Consider the following 22,106-nt stretch of genomic DNA (forward strand, 5'->3'; position numbering starts at 1 on the left):
TGGACTATGTTAATAACAACATGTATAAGACCAAACAGTAGAAAGCCTCCTTTTGTATTCAGCTGAGTATCACAAAAAAGCACAGTGTATTTATAAATGGGGAAAACACAAGACTTGAAAATAAGCATAATTCAGACTGTTTAGGCAAGCCCTAAGTGAAAAGATCACAAAATGGCTGCAAGCATACTTTTGTCAACATTAATTAGACATTACAGGAGGGGCTGTCCAGGGTTAGACAATTTATACCCAAAGGGGATGATGTCACCCTACCGTGTTGATTTCTCTCAGGGTTTCTGAAAGAAAATCTACACAAGAGAAAAACAATTCCAAAAATATGAACCCAGAGCAATCAAATGCTTGTTCATCTCTGAAATGCAAATAGGAAATACCAAATTATAATCTTAAAAAACGCAAGCACCGTCACAAACACAGGTTACCGATCTCCACTGAAAACCAATGCTGAGTTACAACAGGAGTCCTCTATCCTATACTGGTTTTACTTATTTTTTTTTAAATTTTCTTTTAATGTTTATTCATTTTTTGAGACACAGAGACAGAGCATGAGTGAGGGAGGGGCAGAGAGAGAGGGAGACACAGAATCTGAAGCAGGCTCCAGACTGTGGGCTGTCAGCACAAAGCCCAACATGGAGCTCGAACTCACAAACCACGAGATCGTGACCTGAGCCAAAGTCGGACGCTGAACCGTATACTGGTTTTAAACTAGCATCACAGAATTAGAAAAGCAAAAGCAACTAAATAGATCGTATTCGAGAAATAATTTTAACACTAACTACAATTAGGTGGAAATACACACTCTGTCTTGAAGTGAAAAATGATAAATACTATTTAAAATTCTTAAATTCTATCAAATGCTAATGAGATTTCTATTGAGAAGGTTAGGGATGCCAGAAACGAAGAACACTGAATCAAGGACTCTACCCCCAGCCATTAACTAATTCGAAGGCTGACAGCCAAGTTCACGGTTAGCTTCACTCACTACCTGGACAGGAGCTTCACAACCATGTCATACTCAATTCTCACAAAATTCACAGAAGTAGGTACTGTTGCTATCCCCATTTTGCAGATGAGGACACTGAGGCTCAGACATTGAACCACTTGCCTAAGGTTATAAATGTACGAAGCCATAAGCCCAGGATTCAAACAAGAGCCATCTGAGCCCAGGGTGCTTCCCCAAACTACCACCAAGTGTGTATAAATTGGATCTTTTTCATTCCAACTTCTTCACCCGTGTGATGAAACATTCTAACAAACGTAAAAAGAGCAATAGTGTTTTCAACTATGAAACAAGACAGATCTAGAAGCTGTGGAAAGGAGAGATCAATCGATAAAAACAAATGCCCTGATATAAAAATGGACAATTCATAAAACATTTAGAGAAAATGGACAGAGATGAAAAATATTCAAGTTCTCTATGGCAAAGAAATGCAAAGTAAAACAAGATATCCTTTTAAACCCTGATAGTGTCAATGTGGGAAAGGGGCCTACCTTGTTGATAAAAGTGAACCAGTACAACCATTTCCAAGGGCTATTTGCCCTTATAAATCAAGAGTCTTTGAAATGTAGACAGGCAGTGACTCAGCCAATTACATTGTTTACAAGCACGTTACTTAAGGTAAGTGTGTATGTACATATAAGAATGCTAAACCAACAGCCCCTCTGGATGATGGAAAATTCCAACATGGGACCAACTAGGTGAACACATTTTCAGACTGATTTTTTGGGGGGGGATACAACTGAGCCCCTAACAAGTATTTTCATGATCTCTTGTGCTTTGAAAGCATGAAAGATCTCATGAAACTGCAGATATTCAGTCACTCGTGAATAGACACGCATATGGTAGTTTTTTAAATAATATGGATCTATGCTATATTTAAAGCTGACTTTTTAAATATTAAATAGGGAAAAACAGGATACAAAACACCTATTTTAGGACCAAAGAAAGACCAATACAAAGAGAATATCTTACAGTCAACTCTATGCTTGGCACCTTTACAGACATCGTCCCTTATTTCCTGACAATCGCCCTGTAATGTACTGTTGCTCTCACTTCACAGATTTGGGAGCAAATCTCAAGTTAAGTAATTCAGGGAACCGGTCCAAGGCAAGGCTAATCTTCACACCAGACCTTATATACTCTACCTCAAAGCCCATGCTATTTCCAAGATGTCACTCCAATACATTCCTTTCTCCCGTGGTATTAGAACTGATATTATAAAGTAAAATCAGTAAAAGACATCCAGAACATATTTAAAACATGTATATTAAAAATGAAACAATACTGCTTTCAAAGCACAAGAGATCATGAAGATACTTGTTACGGGCTGAGTTGTATCCCCCCAAAAAGTCCATCTGTTGGAGTTCTAACCCCCAGCACCTCAGAATGTGACTGTATGTGGAGACGGGTCTCTAGAGAGGTAATTAAGGTAAAAAGAGACCATACTGGTGGCCCTAATCCTTCTGAGAAAAGATGAGGACAAAAAGGGAAGAGAGTGCGAACACGGCAAGAAGGGGGCCGACCGCAGGCAGAGGAGACAAGCATCAGAAAAAAACAAACCTGCCAATACCCCGTCTTAGATTTCCGACCCCCAGAATTGTGAGAAAACACACTTCTGTTTCAGCCACCATCTGTGGCACTTTGTTACAGCGGCGGTAGCAGGCTGATACAGTGCTCTTACTCTACAAATACTGAACGCTGTAAAAACCTACAAATGACGTCCCCCGGTTTTAAAGAAAACATGCTCCTTCTAGATTATTCTAAAGCACCAAAAGAAAATATTTTACAAATACATTTTTTTAAGTTTGTTTATTTTTGAGACAGAGAGAGAGAGACCGCAAGTGGGGAAGGGCAGAGAGAGAGGGGGAGAGAGAGAATCACAAGCAGGCTCCACACTGTCAGGGCAGAGCCTGATGCGGGGCTCGAACTCATAAGCCATGAGATCATGACCTCAGCCGAAGTCAGACGCTTAACTGACTGAGCCACCCTGGTACCCCTACAAATACTTTTAAAGAAATATTACATCATTTTAGAAATATACATAAATTTAACCTCCTAGAATCACCATGTTAGTTAAAAAGCACTGCTGGTCCATTCAAAATAAGCATGAATAACCTTACAATCCTAGAACTAGACCCTCTGACACATACCCAACAGAATAACTAAGCACCTGTCAAGGCCCGCAGGCCAGAAGCCCCGTCCCCTGAAGGGAAAAGCCACCTGCCCAGCCAGCTGCCCGCTTCCTGGAGATCAGGTGCATTCATGCAGCCCCACAGCACAAACACTCCTCCCAGCTCATGGCAAAAGAAAAACACAAAAAAACAAAGCCTCACACTAAACTCTGACTGACTGCCAAGCGCCCTCGAACATTTGAGAAATCTTCTAACTTGAAAGGTAAGAAACAAAATAGAGGGAGAGGAGAAATTTTTTATAAAACAAGACAATGCAGGGAAGAGGAAAGATTGCAAATCATATATAATTAATATTTTCAAAGGGAAAATAAAGATATTCATTGGAGAAATAAGAATGTTATTAGAAGAAATATATATAGGGGCACCTGGGTAGCTCAGTCGGTTAAGTGTCCAACTTCAGTTCAGGTCACAATCTCATGGTTCATGAGTTCGAGCCCCGCATCGGGCTCCGTGCTGACAGCTCAGAGCCTGGAGCCTGCTTCGGATTCTTTGCCTCCCTCTCTCTCTGCCCCTCCCCTGCTCACGCTCTGTCCCTCTCTCTCTCAAAAAAATATTTAAAAAAAATTTTTTTTAAGATAAATGAGGAAGAAAAGAGAAAATAATAAAAACTGGTCCAGGGCACCGGGGTCGCTCAGTTGGTTAAGCATCTGACTTCAGCTCAGGTCATGATCCCACAGTTTGTGAATTCAAGCCTCACATCCGGCTCTGCACAGACAGCTCAGAGCCAGGAGCCTGCTTCAGATTCTGTGTCTCCCTCATTCTCTGCCCCTCCCCCACTTGTGCTCTGTGTCTTTCTCAAAAATAAATAAACATTAAAAAAATTAAAAAAAAAAAAAAAACTGGTCCAAGAGGCCCCAAAACCCCATAACAAGACATCTTCCTTTTCAGACAATCCAGTACCAAAGGAATAATAAATTGCTTTAGCATCGAAGGGCACATGTTTCTAGATTTAGAGCATCCATCAAGGGGCGCCTGGGTGACTCAGTGGGTTGAGGATCTGACTTTAGCTCAGGTCATGATCTCATGTTTCGTGAGTTCAAGCCCCACATCAGGGTGGCTGCTATCAGCATGGAGCCTGCTTTGGATCCTCTGTCCCCTCTCTCTCTCTGTCCCTCCCCCACTTGCACACTTTCTCTCTTAAAAATAATAAAATACTTAAAAAAATAAAAATAAAAATAAATGAAGCATCCATCAAAAGCCAAGCACAATGAACTGTTTTTTTAGATTCACACTAAGACACGTAAAGTTTCAGAGCACCAGGAATAAAGGCAAGTCCTAAAGACTTCCAGAAAGACAAAACTGGTTTCTTCCAAAGGACTGAGAAACAGAAGGACATCAAATTTTTCAGAGCAACATTGGAAACTTGAAGACACTGGAGTGATGCCTTCAAAATTCTGAGGAAGAATAATTTCCAACCTTGACTTCTAGCCACAGCCAAATTACCAATCAAGATTTTAAAAAAGATATTATTCTCTCTTTTTTTTTAGTTTATTTTATTTTATTTTATTTTTTTATAATTCTTTTTTTTTTTTCAACGTTTATTTATTTTTGGGACAGAGAGAGACAGAGCATGAACGGGGGAGGGGCAGAGAGAGAGGGAGACACAGAATCGGAAACAGGCTCCAGGCTCTGAGCCATCAGCCCAGAGCCCGACGCGGGGCTCGAACTCCCGGACCGCGAGATCGTGACCTGGCTGAAGTCGGACGCTTAACCGACTGCGCCACCCAGGCGCCCCTAGTTTATTTTTTTAATTTATTTTTGAGAGAGAGAGCAGGGAAGGGGCAGAGAGAGAATCTCAAGCAGGCTCCACACTGTCAGCACAGTCCCCAATGTGGTGCTCAATCTCACAAACCATGAGATCATGACCTAAATAGATACCAAGAATCAGAAGTTTAACTGACTGAGCCCCCCCCCCCCCCCGCCACCCAGGGCCCCTCTAGTATTCTTAATATTGTAGGTCTAAAAGAACTTGCTTCCCATGCCTCATTTCTCAGGAAGCTACAAGTGGTAACCAAGACAAAAAACAGGCAAAGAGAATCCCCGGGACGGTGAAAATTGTACTACAAGAAGTTGGCCACAAAAACAACTGGTCCAAACTGGAACAGAAGGTTAAAGGTATCCAAGAAGAAAATAAGCCTGGTCTGTGCTAAAAGGCAAGTTAACCATCAGTGGGAGAGTTTGAGGCTGGGTTAAGTAGTGAGTGCATGGAAAATCAAGCACACGCACACTAAGATTCACTAAATCTAGATAAAACAGTCTTTTGCAAGGTAAATGTGATCATGGTACACAACCAAGCTGAGCTGTAAATGGTGTTTATGTAATCATTAGAATGCAAATCCTGGTTAACCAAAATTTGTTACCTAACTATCTACAAGATGAAAAGAAAAACACACATACATCATGGGGAGACAGTGCTAAAAAACCCCTATCTTCCATAACAGGAAGTCAAGAGACAAATTCTAAAACTGGAGCAGGTTAAATGTTGGAAATACCAAGAAACTGTAGAAGCAAGGAAAAAGTGGCAGTGGTTCCTGTGGAAACCTGGATTCTACAGGAAAAAAGAATAGGGCTAAGAAGCCCTTTTTTTTTTTTCAATTCTAGGTCCTGTATTACTATTTGACTTCACGAACTATATGCTAGTTTAATGAAAATTACATTTTAGAATCCAGCTTTAAATTTTAAAAATCACGCTTTAGAACAATATTTAATTACACAGGAAAGTATTCACAGTACATTACCAAGGAGGAATCACAATATAGAACATTATGTTCAATTAAAAAAACCAATCCTACATAAGAAAAAAAATAAAAATACACACTGAAAGTATTTTTTTCTGGAATAGTGGCATTATTTTCACTTTCTTACGTAAGTTTTCTGTGTTGTTCAAATTTTCTATAATTTACGTGCATTACTTTCTAATTCAATCAACCCAAGAAAGAGTAAAAGGTTAGTAGAGCCCCACGACCGATGAATTAAATTAATACTGATTCCTGCCCCAATAAGTCACTTAGGCCCCACCATGCAGTTAAAAATAAACTTGTGATTTTGATAAATACTATAAAAACCCTGGGGGACACTCTTATAATCTAGCAAGAAAGCAAAACAATGCCCGGTCCTCACATGTTCTCATTTTTTTCCAAGGGTGCTTCCATTTCATCAGTCTTAAACTTCACACCAAGATTACGAGACTCAGAGAGCTGACTTCCAGCTAGACGACACAGTCGCTTTCTAAGCTTAAAATGTAACCGAAGAGATGGAACGAGGAAACCACTTAAACCTTCCCTTATGTCCAAAACAGAGCTAAAATTCAAAGAGAAAAAAAGGCAACCAACAAAAAAGAGGAAATATTTGTAAGACAACAGCTACGAATGCTGGCTTTGGCCGACACACGCATGCTCGGGCAAGAACAAATCCTCAAATGTTCCTGACATTATAATATCCCAACCTTAATGCAAACACTCATCAAAAGTAGAATGGACAAACAAAGCAGCCTTTCACAGAGTAAAATGAACGATATGCATGAGTGACACAAATCTGACGTTAGAGCGAAAGAAACCAGACCCAGAACATTGCGATTCTAGTTACAGACGTGCCCAAACAGGCAAAACCAACCTAGGTGGTTACATGTCAGACACTGGTTACCCTGTGGGGACAGACTGTGACTATGAGAGGGCAGGAGGGGAGCAGGGTTCTCTTTAATCGGTGCTAGTTACGCCAGTCTGCTGAGTCAGTGAAAACTGAGTTAACTCTCGGGACGTGTACTTTTCTGTATATGTTATACATCAATGCAAACTTCAAATCAAAAAATGATAAGATTCAGATGACCCGCAAGCACATGAAAAGATATTCAACATCACTAATTATTAGGGACAGATGAATCAAAAACCACAAAGTCCCACTTCATACTCACTAGGATGGCCACAATAAAACCCAAAAACCCATACACAGTACCTAAAATCAAGTGTCGGTAGAGGATGTGGAGAAACTGGAACTCTCGCCCATTGCTGATGAGAACGTAAAACAGTAGGGCCCCTGGAGAAACCGGTTTGACACACTGCCAGTAATTTGAACGTGGATTTAGCGCATGACCCAGCAATTCCACTCCCAGGTGTATGTCCAAAGAAACTGAAAGAGGCACTCCAACAAACACTTGTATATATGTGTCCACAGCAGCTCTACTGACAACAGCCGAAGGCAGAAACAACCCAAATAGCTACCTACAGATAAACGAACAATCGAGATGCAGCCTATCCACATACCCAGCAAAGGAGTAAAAGGAATCAAAGTGTGAAAACCACTGAAGTAGACACCTGCTGGAACGCGGGTGACCCCCGAGACCTCAGCTAGACAGGAGAGGCTGGACACAAAAAGCCACATGTTTTATGATTCCATTTATATAAGATGCCTCGAATAGGCAAATCTACAGAGTCAGAATGCAGACTGGTGGTTGTCAGGGACTGAGGGGACGGCTGGGCAGGGGACGGGGGCAGGAAGAAACAGGAAGTGACTGCTTCATGGGTACAGGGCATCCACTTGCGGTGATGAAATCTGGAACCAAATCGTGCTGACAGTCACACATTGTAAATGTACTTAATGTCACCCAAATGTACACTGTAAAATGGTTACCATGGTGTGAATTTTACGTTACATATTTTACCACCATAAAAAAAATGTTTTCGAAAAAAGGGAACATTTAAATGCAGGCCAGGATACAGTAAGCACTCTCCATACATTGCTAATTGGAACATAAACTAAAAACAATCCATTTTGCAAAGTATTTTGGCGATTAATGAGTAATTCATCTTTGTCCCAGTTCATGTCTCCTCCTGAGAGCCCTAAGAAACGAAAAAGCTTTAGATCCAAAAGGGTCCGCTGTAACAGTTATAATAGCAAAACAAGCACGCGCACACACACACACACACACACACACCACCAAAAACAACTAAATGACAAGCCATCAGGGAATAGGTAAGTAAATCAACAAGATAGTTAGAAATTACGGCAAAACTAAAAATGTTTACTAAAGGCATCTATCATAAAATGGGGGAATGTTTATGTTACGAAGCAAATGTGATTAAAAGCAAGGAATACAAATTCTATAAACAAGAACACCTCAAAGAATGTTTACTATGGGTTTGCTGCGGTGACTGTTTTCTTTTCTGCCTTCTGTCCCTTGAACAAAGCAAGCTTTCTCATCTCAGGGCCCTTGGAACAGCTCTGTTGACTCTGAGTACTCTTCTTCCTCACCTCACATGACTGTCTCCTCATCTTTCAGGTCACCTCAAACTTCACCCCTTCCCTACCTACTCGGATCACATCAGGCCTCAGCGCATCCCCTGCCCCGCCCCTTTCCCACCCCACGTTTTATCTTCTTTGCACCCATCTGAGAATAACTGACTTACTGGTTCATGTTTCTCCTCCATCCCCTACTAGGACGTACGCCCCCTGGGGACAGAGGCTTTTACCTTGTCTAGACACATATCCCCACCAGATAACCGTACCTGCCAGCAAAAATGAGTATTTGTGAAGCTAATCAACGAATACCAGTTGACTGATTAAGGTGTTCCGTCTACTTTCCCACAGTTTGTCAATTTTCTATAATAAACACATATAATTTTTGTTTTTAATCCTGTTTTTAAATATAAAACTATTTCAATGGGTAAATAATTACTTACCAAACCAAAGAAAATATAGAACTTTGTTGGATTCTCCCTAAGGACAAGCCAGAGATCTGGTTTTCAATCTTAACAACAAAAATAACTAGTTATAAATCCTTCCTAATAGAGGATAATGCTCTAGTACGCTTTACAGTCTATCTTTTCTATTTTCAGAAGCTCAGAGACGTGTCCCAAATTTCTAGTTCCACCACTCATGCCCTTCCCCGAACACACACATCATTTGAGTGGTATTTTAAAAGAGTCGCATGTGAGGCATGAAAATTATTTCAAAACTCACTGGAAACAGTATGCAAAAATATGAAATAATGTTGAGAAACAAACAAACTTCATTTTACTCTTATAAGTGAATTTAAAAAAAAAAAAAAAACAGCCTAACTACATTTACTCTTCTGATCTGTAACTGAAATGCAGTTTCACAAGAATATAACTATATTTAGTATCTATAATTATATTTATGTTGCATCCATATATAAAAACTTGAAAAAAATTTCCTTTTCTGAAGAGTTGGTTGAGATATTTGAGAATCAAGTATGATGGGACACCTGGGTGGCCCAGTGGGTTAAGCAACCAACTCTCGATTTCAGCTCAGGTCATAACCTCCCAGTTGTGAGATCTAGCCCCGCTTAAGAATCTCTCTCTTGGGGCACCTGTGTGGCTCAGTTGGTTGAGCGTCCGACTTCAGCTCAGGTCGTGATCTTGCGGTCTGGGAGTTTGAGCCCCGCGTCGGGCTCTGTGCTGACAGCTCAGAGCCCGGGGCCTGCTTCGGAGTCTGTGTCTCCCTCTCTCTCCGCCCCTCCCCCACTCATGCTCTGTCTCTGTCAAAAATAAACATTAAAAAAAAACAAATCTCTCTCTCTCCCTCTGCCCCTCTCCCCCATTTGCGCGCGTGCGCACACACGTTCTAAAATTAAAAAAAAAAAAAAAAGCACTACCATTTTGTAGAGGACAATGCCAGATTCCAATAAAATACAAGCATTCAAAATTTACTGTTATTATGTTTCCACTAGTGATTGGAAAACTACCCATCCACTAAATCAAGGTTTGAAGATGTCCAGCTTAAGCGCTGAAAATCTACTGAGCTCGGGCCAAGAACGCAACCCTGAACATCAAGACAAAACATAACAAAACGGTCATTTCCACTCATCGTTCTGTAGTTACCAGTCTACTAACCAACGTGCCAGCAATTTTAAATGCAGATTTAAGTTCTAGTCACAACGATACAACCAAACTACATACACAAACGTACCTCCAAACTCTTGTACCTCACCCTTCCGGGCCCAGATACACCAAAGACCTTCTAGGTGACGTCCCTAGGTAGCACACGCAGACTTCCTAGCTTATGACTGACAGCTTGAAGCCCAAGCCTAGACACTGGGGTTATTCAGATCCTGGCTTAGGATGCAGACGCGTTATCTGGTATGTAAAAGAAGAGCATACACAAGAGCACACGAAAGGTACTCACCGCAGGTTCTCATTTCTGTAGTATTCAAGAAGTGTTCCCTCGTGACCGAAAGAATCTCAAGACAGCAGTACTAAGTCACAGGGTGGCAATCAAGTTAGTCTCTTCTGTAAAGTCTTGACACAACTGGAACCATCAGAACCGGTAAGATACCTGCCCCCCGGATGCAACCCAAACCCACTAGGCAAGCTCAGGATTCGTGCGGTCAAGTAAATTCTACGCCAATGCTTCTAAAAGCTATTCGAATTGAAAATTCCAACACAAAATATGAATAAATCTCGCTCACGCTGCCATCCAAACAATAGGAAGGCACTTGTGTCTCTGCCGTTGCCAAAATAACACGCAGCTAATTTTTCGTGTTCTCCCACCACCAGCTCATGATTAAACGCTGAGCAAGAAAAGAAGACAGAAGCAACATTTTTAATTTGCTCAATACTAGCTGTCAACTCCTCTTCCAAGGAAGCTCCCCTAAAGAGAAAGGTTATCAGTTAGAAGCATTACCAGCCAGCAGAACTAAGTGAATGTAACCGAGTGAGCGGGCATACACTCATCCTCGAGGCAAAGGAGCACGACCCGACCCAAGGAACCAGAATGCAGACTGCAGCTACAACCAATGTGCACCTAATCCCCAAACGGACTGTTCAGCAGCTGCTGCCCCTGCAAAGCTGCCTCCAGCCTCCTCCAAACATCCCCCTGGAGGAAAATGACAACGTCCTAACATTCAACTTTCCGCTAACTGGGGAAAAGAAAGGGCTAACCAAGGGCCAATATCCCTAAAAACTACCACCACCAGCAGCTCTTTGCATGAAGGGCTTACTTACCCATCTCCCTTGAAAAGAATGGCCATCCGGATACCACACTGGCCACGGGGATTGCTTTTAATCAACCAGGTGCCGGTCTGATATTCCCCTCTCCTTCTCTCTCTCCTTCTCTCTCTCCTTCCCAGAGAGTAGCGCACGGAACTAAGTGGCAATAATCGCCTCTGTGCCTACTGTCACTCCTGCTTCATCACTCACTAGAGAGGAGGTCACGGACCCTACAAAGTGCTCAGGGCTCCCCCCATCCATCCATCCATCCAGTCCACCACTATTCCCGACAGCCTGCTAGATGTCAAGCACTATGCTGCCTTGTTTTCCTCTGAGTCACTGATGAATCTTCAGGGATTTCAGAAGCAAAACTCAACTGGGGATTTTCATAATCTGCTTACGACGCTGGAACGAACGAGACTGCTGTCTCTGAGCCTTGGGCTTTCTAACTACCTTTATGCGGACGACTACCAGGAAGCCCTTCAAGCAAAACAAGACAACCCACAGGATGCTGCCACAGTAGGAAGGCAAAAGGCTAGGAAGCCCCAGCACCCCTACGATGGGTACCCTGAACTGCAGAGACGGCCAACCCACATCGATTCATCTCCCAAAACGGCATTTGCCAACTTTTGAGGCCAGTGACGAACACGCCGTGCAGACTTCAACCCAGCACTGCACACGCACAGCTGCGTGGAACGGCATCTGCCGCTGCCACGTGCCACGCATTCCGACACGGTCTACTCTTCCAGTTGTGATAAACACGGTTAAAAACTCGGTTTGAGGACCACCACCCGAAAACACTCCCTAGCCTTATTGCGGGGACAGAGGAAGGGAGAACTACTGGAGAGAAACCCGTCAGGACCCGGAGATGAAGGGGAGTCCCCGCTCCCCAGGCAGGTGAGGGAGCAGCACCAAGGGGAAGGGGGCCTCCTGGCCCGGGCATCCCAGTGTGAACTCGGGATGAACGGGTGGTCCGGAGAAAGATTTCTAAGACATCGGGTCAACGTGTCTAGCAAACAGAATACAGACACCGAAAACATCTGGGACGATTAAACGTACTGGGTCGAACCACATCAAACCGCCGCTTTCGAAATGGTCTCTTTAGGAACATCTTCCATTTCTAACCGCTCCGTAGGTCACCTGGGCCACTTCTGATGAGAACCCTGGGGAGGGCCAGCAGCTGCCGTGGACAAGAGCCACACAGCGGCCCACCTGCGGGTGTCAGGGCGCCGGGGGGTGTCCGCGCTGCGGGCGGGGCCTCTCCTGGGGTCTCCATGGGGTCCCCCTTGGGGTGTCCGCGGGGGTCCCCACGGGGTCTGGGCGCCCAGCCGCCGCAGAGTGTGGGCCACGGGCCGTTTCACGACGGCCCCTGCGGCACCGCTCAGCTCGGTCGGCCCGGGGCGGGTGCTCGGGCGGGGGTCGCTCGCCGGCGGCACGAGGGACTGGACGAGCAGGAACTGGACGACGTGGCGGCTGGGGGCTGCTGGCCTCCAGGGGTCGGCACCGCCCAGCGGCAGACAGGCCGGCCCTTTTCCAGCCGCGTTCAGGCGACAGGTCTTTGTTCCGGACACGGTCCTCGGTCTTCCGACCGCGCACGCCCTGCAAGGTGCATCCTGACCCCGACTCACCGCGCCAGGGCCGGGCCTCCTCGGCCCTCCAGGGTGGGATGCGCCTCAGCCCCGAGAAGGATGCTCCTCGGCCCCGGGAATGGACGTCCTCCTCATTGCCGGCTGGGGGCATGCTCCTCGGCGCCGAGAAAGGAGACGCTCCTCAGTGCCGGTCGCGGGGGGGGGGGGGGGGGGGGGGGGGGGGGGGGAATACGCCTCAGCCCCGAGAACGTCAGGCTCGGAGCCGCCCTCTCGGCCAGGGCTGCCGCCCTCCCGGCATGCAGTGCGGCCGACGGCACCCACACTTCCGGCCGGCGGCCCCCGCCCTCCAGACGCAGCACGTGCCGGGGCGGGGCCTAGCCGTGCCACACACGCGGGGACGCGGGGACAGGCGCCGCGCTCCTCACGCGCCGCTGACGTCGAGGCCACGGTGCACCGCGCCCCCCGACCGCGTCCCCGCCCCGCGCCAGTCCCCCAGCCACGAGAGAAGTCCCAGGCCCCGATTAGGGGGCACGCTACTTTCCGGCGCCGCGAGGCCCACCCGGTCCGCTCGTGTTTCCGCCCACGGGACCCGGGCTGGGGCCCAACCCGCCCCGCGCAGTCCTCAGAAAGTGGGTGCGGGCCCTGACGGTGGACATGGCCCTCGCCAGTCTGGGGAAATGCACTTGTGTGCAGAGTCTTGTGCTGGGAAACGAGACACCCGCCCGGGATTCGGTCTTCGCCAGAAAATCCCTGCCCCGGTCCCGGTTCAACTTGGCCCGAATCTTCCGACGCGGGACAGGGAGAGCGGGCCGCGTGACACCAAATTCCAGAACACCTGCGCCACCCTTCACGGCCCGCGGTGTTGCCTCGCCGCCGCCGAAGCCACTGCCGTAGGGACGCTTCCGCACACGAGCCCCCTCACCCCCGGTCCACCTGTAACCTGCTCGTGTGCCGGCAGCCCTCCCGACCTACCGCCGTCCCACGCACGCAGTGTGGCCTCGAGAACGGCCGGCCACGGGGGAACCCCGCTACTGTGCGCGCTCACGAGCGGAATGGAAACGAGCCAACCCCCCCCCTACCCGGAACAGAGGCCGGGCGCTGCCAACGGGCCGGGGCGGCGGAACCGGGGACGGGTCCCACACGTCCAGCTGGGAGCCAAACTCCAGGGCGTCTCCCGCACAGCACGGTGACCACAGCTCACCATATACCGTGCACTGCAACGCTGGTCAGACACTGCATCTCAAAAATGTTCTCCCCACAAAGAAAAAGGTAATTATGTGAGGACACGGGGGGTTACCCAACCTTACTGTGGTCATCGCTTCCCAACATACATGGATCCCAACATCAAGGATTCACACTACACACTTTAAACTTACCTATGTTATATGTGAACAAAACCTCAATAAAGCTGGGGAAAGAGGTGGATATGTAAGGTAATAAATAAACCTACCTCTTTTTTTGTTTAAAAAAATTTTTTAATGTTTATCTTGGGGGGGGAGGGGGCAGAGAGAGAGGGAGACACAGAATCCGAACAGGCTCCAGGCTCTGAGCTGTCAGCCCAGAGCCTGATGTGGGTGGGGCTGGAGCCCACGAACTTCAAGATCGTGACCTGAGCTGAAGTCGGACACTTAACGGACTGAGCCACCCAGGTGCCCCCCTTTTTTTTTGAGAGAGAGAGAGCACGTGCACCCACCCGTGCAAGCAGAAGACCAGAGGGAGAGGGAGAGAGAATCCGAAGCAGGCTCCAGTGGGGAGCCCAACTCAGTGCTCAAGCCCACAAACAGTGAGATCATCACTCGAGCCGAAATCAAGAGTTGGGTGCCCAAATGACTGAGCCACCCAGGCACTCATCTTAAACCTACCTTTTTTTGTTTTTTAATGTTTATTTATTTTGAGAGAAGGAGAGTGACAGAGAATCTCAAGCAGGCTCCGAGCTGGACAGCACAGGTGGATGCAGGGCTCAAACCTGCGAACAGCGATATCATGATCTGAGCCAAAATCAAGAATCCAAAGCTCAACAGACTGAGCCACCCAGGCGCCCCCCCCCCCAACCCTACCTCTTAACGACTGAGGTTATTTTACACGTACATCGCGAGGACCCTGTCATTCACCCACCACACCCCTCAATGGTTTTTATCAAATTAAATATTTTGAATTCAAACTTCTAGGGGCCACATGCGCCTCTAACAACTGAACACATCCCACCCAGGCACGCTCTTTGGCCCACAGCTTCAGCTTCACCTAAGCTCTCCGTGGCGTGCCTGTTCTCCCTTGCAAAGCTCTACTCCCACAGCTGGGGTGACAGGAGCATTGGCTACGGAAGGGAGGGACCATCAGGACCCACTTACGCTCACACACACTCTCTCCTGGGAGCCTTCTCCTCAAATCACGGACTTCAAAAGCAGCTAAAAATCTGTTTCTACCCCCAACATGAAACATTCTATGTACTCTCACGTTAGATGTGCAGAGAGGGTGTTTTTAACGTGTCAACTCTTTAAGTCTTATTAAGACCATGCAACGATATGGCAAAGTGTTCAGGATGCTGTGTTAAATGAAAGCTACCAAAGGTTATGCAACTACAGTGTCAGGATTTATAGGTAACTTCCTTCGCTTTCCTGTAGTCCACATTTTTGTTGACAGTGCTTTTAATTTTAAATTGGAGGTGACGGATAGGTTCACTAGCTTGACTGCTGTGGTGATGGTTTCACGGGTACGTGCATGTCAAAACTTATCAGACCGCACGCTGAATATGTGACGCTGATTGTATACGAAGAGTACATCAATGAAGCTGTTAAAACGTCTCCGTGGTATGCAGTGTTTGAGAAACCATGGCAGAATGACATAAACATGTAACTACAGGACAGGCTGGAAGGTGGGGGATCAGACAGGAATCTCCTCCATAAAGTCACTCAGAGAGTGAATTTCAAAACGAAGAAATGACAATCACGAGAAAAAAAGAAACACACTTCTAAAGAGAACTCCTCACACACACCCAGTGCGCAGAAGCCTTCTTTACTTGAAGCAAAAAAGAATTCGCAAGTTAAGGGCTTAGGAGAAGAACTTTAGTATTGCAGAAACGATTCTGAATTAGACAAAATCCAGAAGAAAGGCAGCAAAGAACTTTGAAGACACTAGAGTTCTTCCCGTGGATTTGAGAAGCCTCAGAAAAAATAGGCTCAGAGAAACGGACAAGATAAAACAAAGAGATGGGGTTTTTTTTTGTTTGCTTAGGGATTTATGCTCTTTGTGCCTCGCTTTTATAGGTCACCCTGTTTTTTGTATTTTATCTATAATTTAGTAAATTAGTCCTTTCCATTTGTTTCCTAAAATATTTTCCCAATCTTTTTACTTTGATAAATATTAGTAAAATACTTCCCCAAGGGCTCTCAGATTAGACGGTAACCCTTTTGGGTTGGTTAGCTATTCTAAAAAAAAAACACCTGTATTACCTTAGAGACTGAGAAAAGAAGAAAGTAAGTCACTAACAAGTCTTTTTATCAGCAAATCCATAATTTCACCTATAAATGAGGTGAAAAAAATCACCTAAAGCTAATCCAAAGTAAAATGACTCTCTCGTTAACAAGTATCTTGGAAAATATAGAGATTTTAAATGTTAAAAGCTTCGTAAGGTAGTGGAGGTGAAGCGATCTGTCCCAGAAAACGAAAGGGCGTTCTGTTTCCCACATCTGGACTCTAACCACAAGGAGCTGAAGAAGCCCAGATGAAGGTCCCCTGAAGGGGACACAGCCCGGGTCCTGGTACTAGTGACACCTGTCGCAGGGTCGATTCTCCCCAGCTCACACCCTTACATGGCGTGGACATCACCGTTATCCCTGTATCCCCAAATAAGTGGGAAAGCTAAGGAGAAAGTGCGCCTGACCTGGTGGGATGCGAGGTGGCCTCTCCCCTCGTCTGACACTGGACGGTGGCAGGCTGTGGTCAACGATGTGCATGTGGAACACCCAGGACCCCCACTCTCCTACCTGACCCACCCCTGAAAGCAGAGTGGACAAGAGCCTAGCAACAGTCCTAACTGAAAAATGCATCTTCATCCCAACAGTCAAAAGACATGAAATCCCTAGTTAGGAGATGAATATTATAGTTTCAAATACTAAGGTACAAGCAACCACTTAAAAGCAATACATGATACTAAATAATTGTACATTATTTCTAAATAATTCTCACCTCCAATTCTAGTTTTTCTGACTTACCCAACACAACATTTGGTAGACGGAAGTGATTTTCTTTTTAATAGCTCAGAGTCTAATAAGAAATGACCTGCTGTCTTACCAAGTTTCTTTGACATTTTCTAGAATCGAGTTGAGCCTCACCTTCTCTTATTACCATAAAGGAAGGGGTTGCTGCAAGCCTCCTTCCTCAACAAGCTCTATAATCCTGTAAATTCAACAGATTCCTAAAGTATTAATCAACTTTTTCCATCACAGCTCTTCACCTTTGAGACACATTTCCCATCTTTTTTATATGTAACTGAATTTTGCTACCTTCCCCTCAGCTGGGGATCATCTTGGGTGTGTGCTTCCAGTGCTCCTCCTCGGACTCGGGAGAGTGTCCCTGCCCGCCACCCACTGGGGCTCCTCCCGGTGCCCCACCCGCACTGGAGAACAGGGACATGACCCAAGCGGGGCTGTCGCCACTCTAAATCCAAGATGTTTCCACCTGAAGGCTACAGAAAACATTCCCTGACTTCCATCTACGAAAGCCGGACGAGCGGGGATGTGCAGAAACCACGTGAAGCCACGCAGAGGGACACGGGGGGGACTCTGGGCCTCCAGACCGCAGCTCTGCCCGCCTCCCCGGGCCCCACGGCCGCTCGGGTCCTGGACGCCACACACTTCTGGAGTGGACGTGAACTTCCTTCACCTCCTCTCCCGCAGGGACACAGCCAGCTGAAGTGCAAACGGGGTGCGGCCCCGCCGCCTCGGGAACACCGGGTGACTTCCAGACTGGTCTCGGCTGTGTCATTAACCTCTCGTGTCTTCCGCTGGGCCCTCATGCCAATAAGGGCCCCAGTAGGCTTACGAAGGCCCGGGCAGTGACAAAACTGAACCGCCAAGCATGCCGACGGTTCAAGTTGCCGCGCGTCCGCTGAAGGACCGGTGCCACGTGCAAGCAAGGAGCAGTGTCTGCCGGCTGGGGCCACGCTGCAGGGGGACGCTCACGCGAGGGACAGCCCAGTAGGAACCCCCGCACTCAGCCATGGGGGGCGGGGGGGGACAGGTAACACTGCTCTCACTGGAAGAAAATAACGGCATCGAAAGCTTACAACATGAGGGCAGAAGATATTTGTGTTAATGTTACAAGCCTTATATTGACATTTTTTTGGAATTTAGCCCTTTACGTTATTTTCTCAGTTAAAACTCTAAGAAAACACTGTCGTTGTGATACCTATTCTTCAGCAAGTATAACTTCATAGGAACATACCACACACATTGATCTGGACACGTGAGATTTAGGGTGCTGAGTAGATACTCAGCTGTCAGCTTATCATCTAGAGCTCATGAGAGAGAGCGGGCCAGAAATTGAAGGGTGGGAGTCAGCAGCACGCAGGGGTGAAGCCCAGGGGCTACGAACACCGGGGAGGACCGAAGTCTGAGGGGGACAAGAGAAGGGAGCGCAGGGGAGGACCAAGAGATGAAGCCAATGGTGGGGGGGTGGGGGGGGGGGGAGCCAGAGCCGCAAGTCCCCACATCACAGAGGCTCCAGGCCAGGACGGCCCACCGCACCGGGGGCTGGGACAAGGCCAGGGGCGACCAGGAATCCCTTCCCGCCTCCTCCTCCCTTCGGAGAAGACATTCTACCAGCACATAACCGCTCGGAATCCTAGAACGACCGTTTCGAGAAAAGCCAGCGTGCCTCCAGAGTTAACGATCTGCCAGCTAAAGAAGCATCAGTGACTCGGGCTCCATCAGAGGAGGTGCCCCTGGACAGGTGGCTCCCGAATGGGACTCCGGAGGCCACCGCTGAGCATGCAGAGCCCACTGGCTGGGGGAAGGACAGGGCCAGCTCCCAAGGGAAGGGCGCTGGAAACACTCACCACTTTGTCCCACACCATCCAACTTACCAAATCAATTCAGGGTGTTGGAAGCAGAACAAGACAGTGGCTTCCTGCATCCACGGCTCGGCATTAATGAAAGCCCACCTGGGCGGCCAATGCATCACCACGGAACTTAAAGGAAGCCGAAGGAGAGGCTGGTGGGCAGGCCCCCCTTCTCCCAAACCCAATCCCCGCATCATTAGCCTCTAGATGTGATTCAGGATAAAGCCCAGCGCAGCCGTGAGTCAATTCTTCTAGATTGAAAGGTCAACATCAAAACATTGTCCGCTGCTCCAGCTACAGTGAAGTGGACACTCTGTACCTTCCCAGGCTGGCAGGAAGACTGCTACAACGCTTCTGGAGAGCATTTGCATTACGATTCAGGAGCTTTTAGAACTGTTTCTATTTATTTGGAGATCTAATGCTATTTCTGGAAATCTATCTTAAGGAATTAGTCTGCAATAAGGAGGAAAAAACCCTTTGGGTTCCTGAAAGCATCATTCATTATACAAAATCACCTTCAACCATGTAAGTAGCCATTTACAAGGAAATAGGTAAATTACAGTGAAATATGCAACTAATAAAATTGAGTTTTTTTAAAGCATAGAAAATGCAAAACATCAAGTGAACAAAAATGCACAAAGTATAATCAAACATGTACGTAAATGTACAAAAATAAAAGGAGGACATTTTGGGGGTCCCTGAGTGGCTCAGTCAGTTAAACGTCTGACTTCGGCACAGGTCATGATCTCACGGTCCGTGAGTTCGAGCCTCGAGTCCGGCTCTTTGCTGACAGCTCGAAGTCTAGAGCCTACTTGGGATCCTGTGTCTCCCTCTCTCTCTGCCCCTTCCCAGCTCACGGTCTCTTTCTCTCTCAAAAATAAACATTTAAAAAAAAAAAAGGAAAAAAAATTTTTTTAAGATGGTGCAACTGTGAACAGAAATGGAAGCAAACAGTAGGCTAACTCTGGTTGATCAGGACGGGAGCATACCAATTGGGGAGGATAGGGGGCAAGGGGGTCTCGGGCAGAAAATTTGCTGGAATATTCGGTGGGCTGAGGGAGGCAGTCAGAGGGAAAAATAAGTTCTTTAGCTAAAGAATGGGAACAGAGACACCGTGTCCAGCAGAAAAGAAGTGGAACCTCACATCAACTGAAAGCTGGGGTGACACCTGGCTTCACTCTGGCCCCACTGCCCGTTATTAGACTGCCAGTCCCCAAATCACCTCCAGCTTATCCGCGAAAAAGAAAAGCATGAATTCAGAAGATACTAAGTAGGTGCTCCAGTGCCGACTGGCTTAAGACTCCGGACGGCATCACATCAGAATTCTCTAGTAACCACGTACCTCCCGGTTATGTTCATTCTACACTGTTGGAAAATAACCTGCATTCTCTGTACATGCTCCCAGAAGGAACAGCACGGAAGATGGGCCAGAAACAAACTGGGAAAGGGAACTCGATCTTCTTTATGTGATTAGCTGTAACATTTATAATTTCATGTACAATTAGCCATAATATGAAATAATACAAACTGCATCCTTTAAAAATACTTAGGAAAAAACACCTAAAACTTATGACATTTATGATTGGTGGTCAAACTAAACTCATTAAGTGTCCAAAATACCACTAAGGTACATTAAATTTACTTGAAAAAGCTACAGAGGTAATTTTATGAAGACCACTAACCAGAAAAGAAACTGATGCCAAGAGAGGGCGCCGTCCAGTGGCAGCTGGGCGCCGGCTGTGGAAGCTGGGGCCCGAACCCCCGCTGCCAGCAGCACTGTGTTTGTTCTCTACACCTCTGTCCCCATTTGGAACACAGCGAGGGGACTCATCCTTTAGGGATGCCACAAAGATTAGACAAGTCGGTTTATCGAAAACACTTGGAAGCCGGCCTGGCCTAGGTCACAGAGTAGACACACGAAGCTGTCCCTCAGTCCTGGAGGAGGACAGAGCCAGTGGCCGGAACAGCGCTGTGAATGCACGTGAGGCCCCCAAACTGCACGCTGAGGACAGTTAGGACAGTACGTTTTACCATGTGTATACTGTGCCTCAATTTTTTAGAAAAAGGCTTTGCTATTAGAATTTTAATTTCTCCTGGAGAAAAAAAAAAACACTATCAGATTCTACATGAGACTCTATGCAAATCTAGGATTCCTATAAAAATAATCTTTATCAATCAAGGGATTCTGATATCAACTTCTGGGTCATATTTCTAAAATATAAATTTCTAAACAATGTATTGTGCTCCGACAAAGCTCTAATGTCTGAATTATTTCACTTGAATTTTCCAGCAAAAATGTATTCATTTTTGAGTAAATGATAACAAGACCAAAATACAAATACAACACAAAGCAAAACCAGAAACCCTTTCTTTGAACACAAGCATTTTGGTGTAGCTTCTACACAGGGGCAGAAAGACCTCACAGGCCTTAAAGGGAGCTCATTATAAAAAGCAACAAAAACCATCTTTAAACGTGTGTTTTAAAATAAAACCTTGCAAAATAGCCCCAAAGCACATCTCTCCGATTACGAAATGAGCACGCGGTGCAAAGGGACGGAGAATACCAATTTACTACACCCTATACTGACTGACAATGCTTGTTGCATAGCAACGAGATCCTGCGGTCTGAAAGCAGACAGAACCCCTTTTCTTGACTCGCCGAGCCACACTTAACCCCATCGAGGCTGAGAAAGGATGCAAAGACCGTTTTACAGACACCACTACCAACACCCGCGGTCTGAGGATGCAAATTCTAGAACTAGAGAATCCCAAACCCAAATCCCAGCCCCTGTGCACCGTGAAAGAGACTGACGTCTCCTCGCTCTCAGGGCTTCCCTGCTAGAAACAACTGCTACTCATGGTGGACGCCTTTCTTCTAAAAGCATCACCTGCGAGAGTTGGTTTTTTTAAAACTCCAAGGTAATAACATACCCACGCACCTTTTGTTGCATAATTTAAAAGAAGTAATTTGATACTTTCAGTTTAGTTTCTAAAAATTGTAATTTATAAGCAAGGGCTACAATTTCCTAACAGTTTTCTCCTACTTAAAATTTATTGGAACTATTTTTATGTTATTACCTATATGGGTAACTAGTAACATCTCATAAAACTTTTTTTTTTAACAGAATTCAGTTTCGTCTAAAGAAAACCAAAAGCTTGCAGCTATTCTGGCCCTGGTCTGAAATCCTTTCATTGTGCTGGGATTTCCCCATTTCTCTTGAGAAATGACTGCCAAGCCCCACCAAAGACACCCGACTAAATACAGATAAACTCACAACCGTGTTCCCCAACTTTTCGAAGAGAAGGCCC

General features: G+C 46.2%; 1 protein-coding gene across 9 annotated transcripts in view; it reads right to left on the reverse strand.

Annotated features, from left to right (window-relative positions):
- ENAH (ENAH actin regulator) overlaps positions 1 to 22,106 on the reverse strand; it is a 137,050-nt gene that overhangs the window by 96,230 nt on the left and 18,714 nt on the right. Inside the window, exon 1 of one of the 9 annotated variants that reach the window (XM_045049349.1) lies at positions 12,779 to 12,922. The exons of the other annotated variants lie outside the window; for them this stretch is intronic. The gene's annotated coding sequence lies outside the window, so the exon portion shown is untranslated. Of the gene's footprint in view, positions 1 to 12,778; positions 12,923 to 22,106 lie in introns of those variants that run through there. 9 annotated transcript variants of the gene reach the window in all.

The sequence above is a fragment of the Felis catus genome, chromosome F1 (genome assembly GCF_018350175.1).
Source record: "Felis catus isolate Fca126 chromosome F1, F.catus_Fca126_mat1.0, whole genome shotgun sequence".
NCBI classification, from domain to species: domain Eukaryota; kingdom Metazoa; phylum Chordata; class Mammalia; order Carnivora; family Felidae; genus Felis; species Felis catus.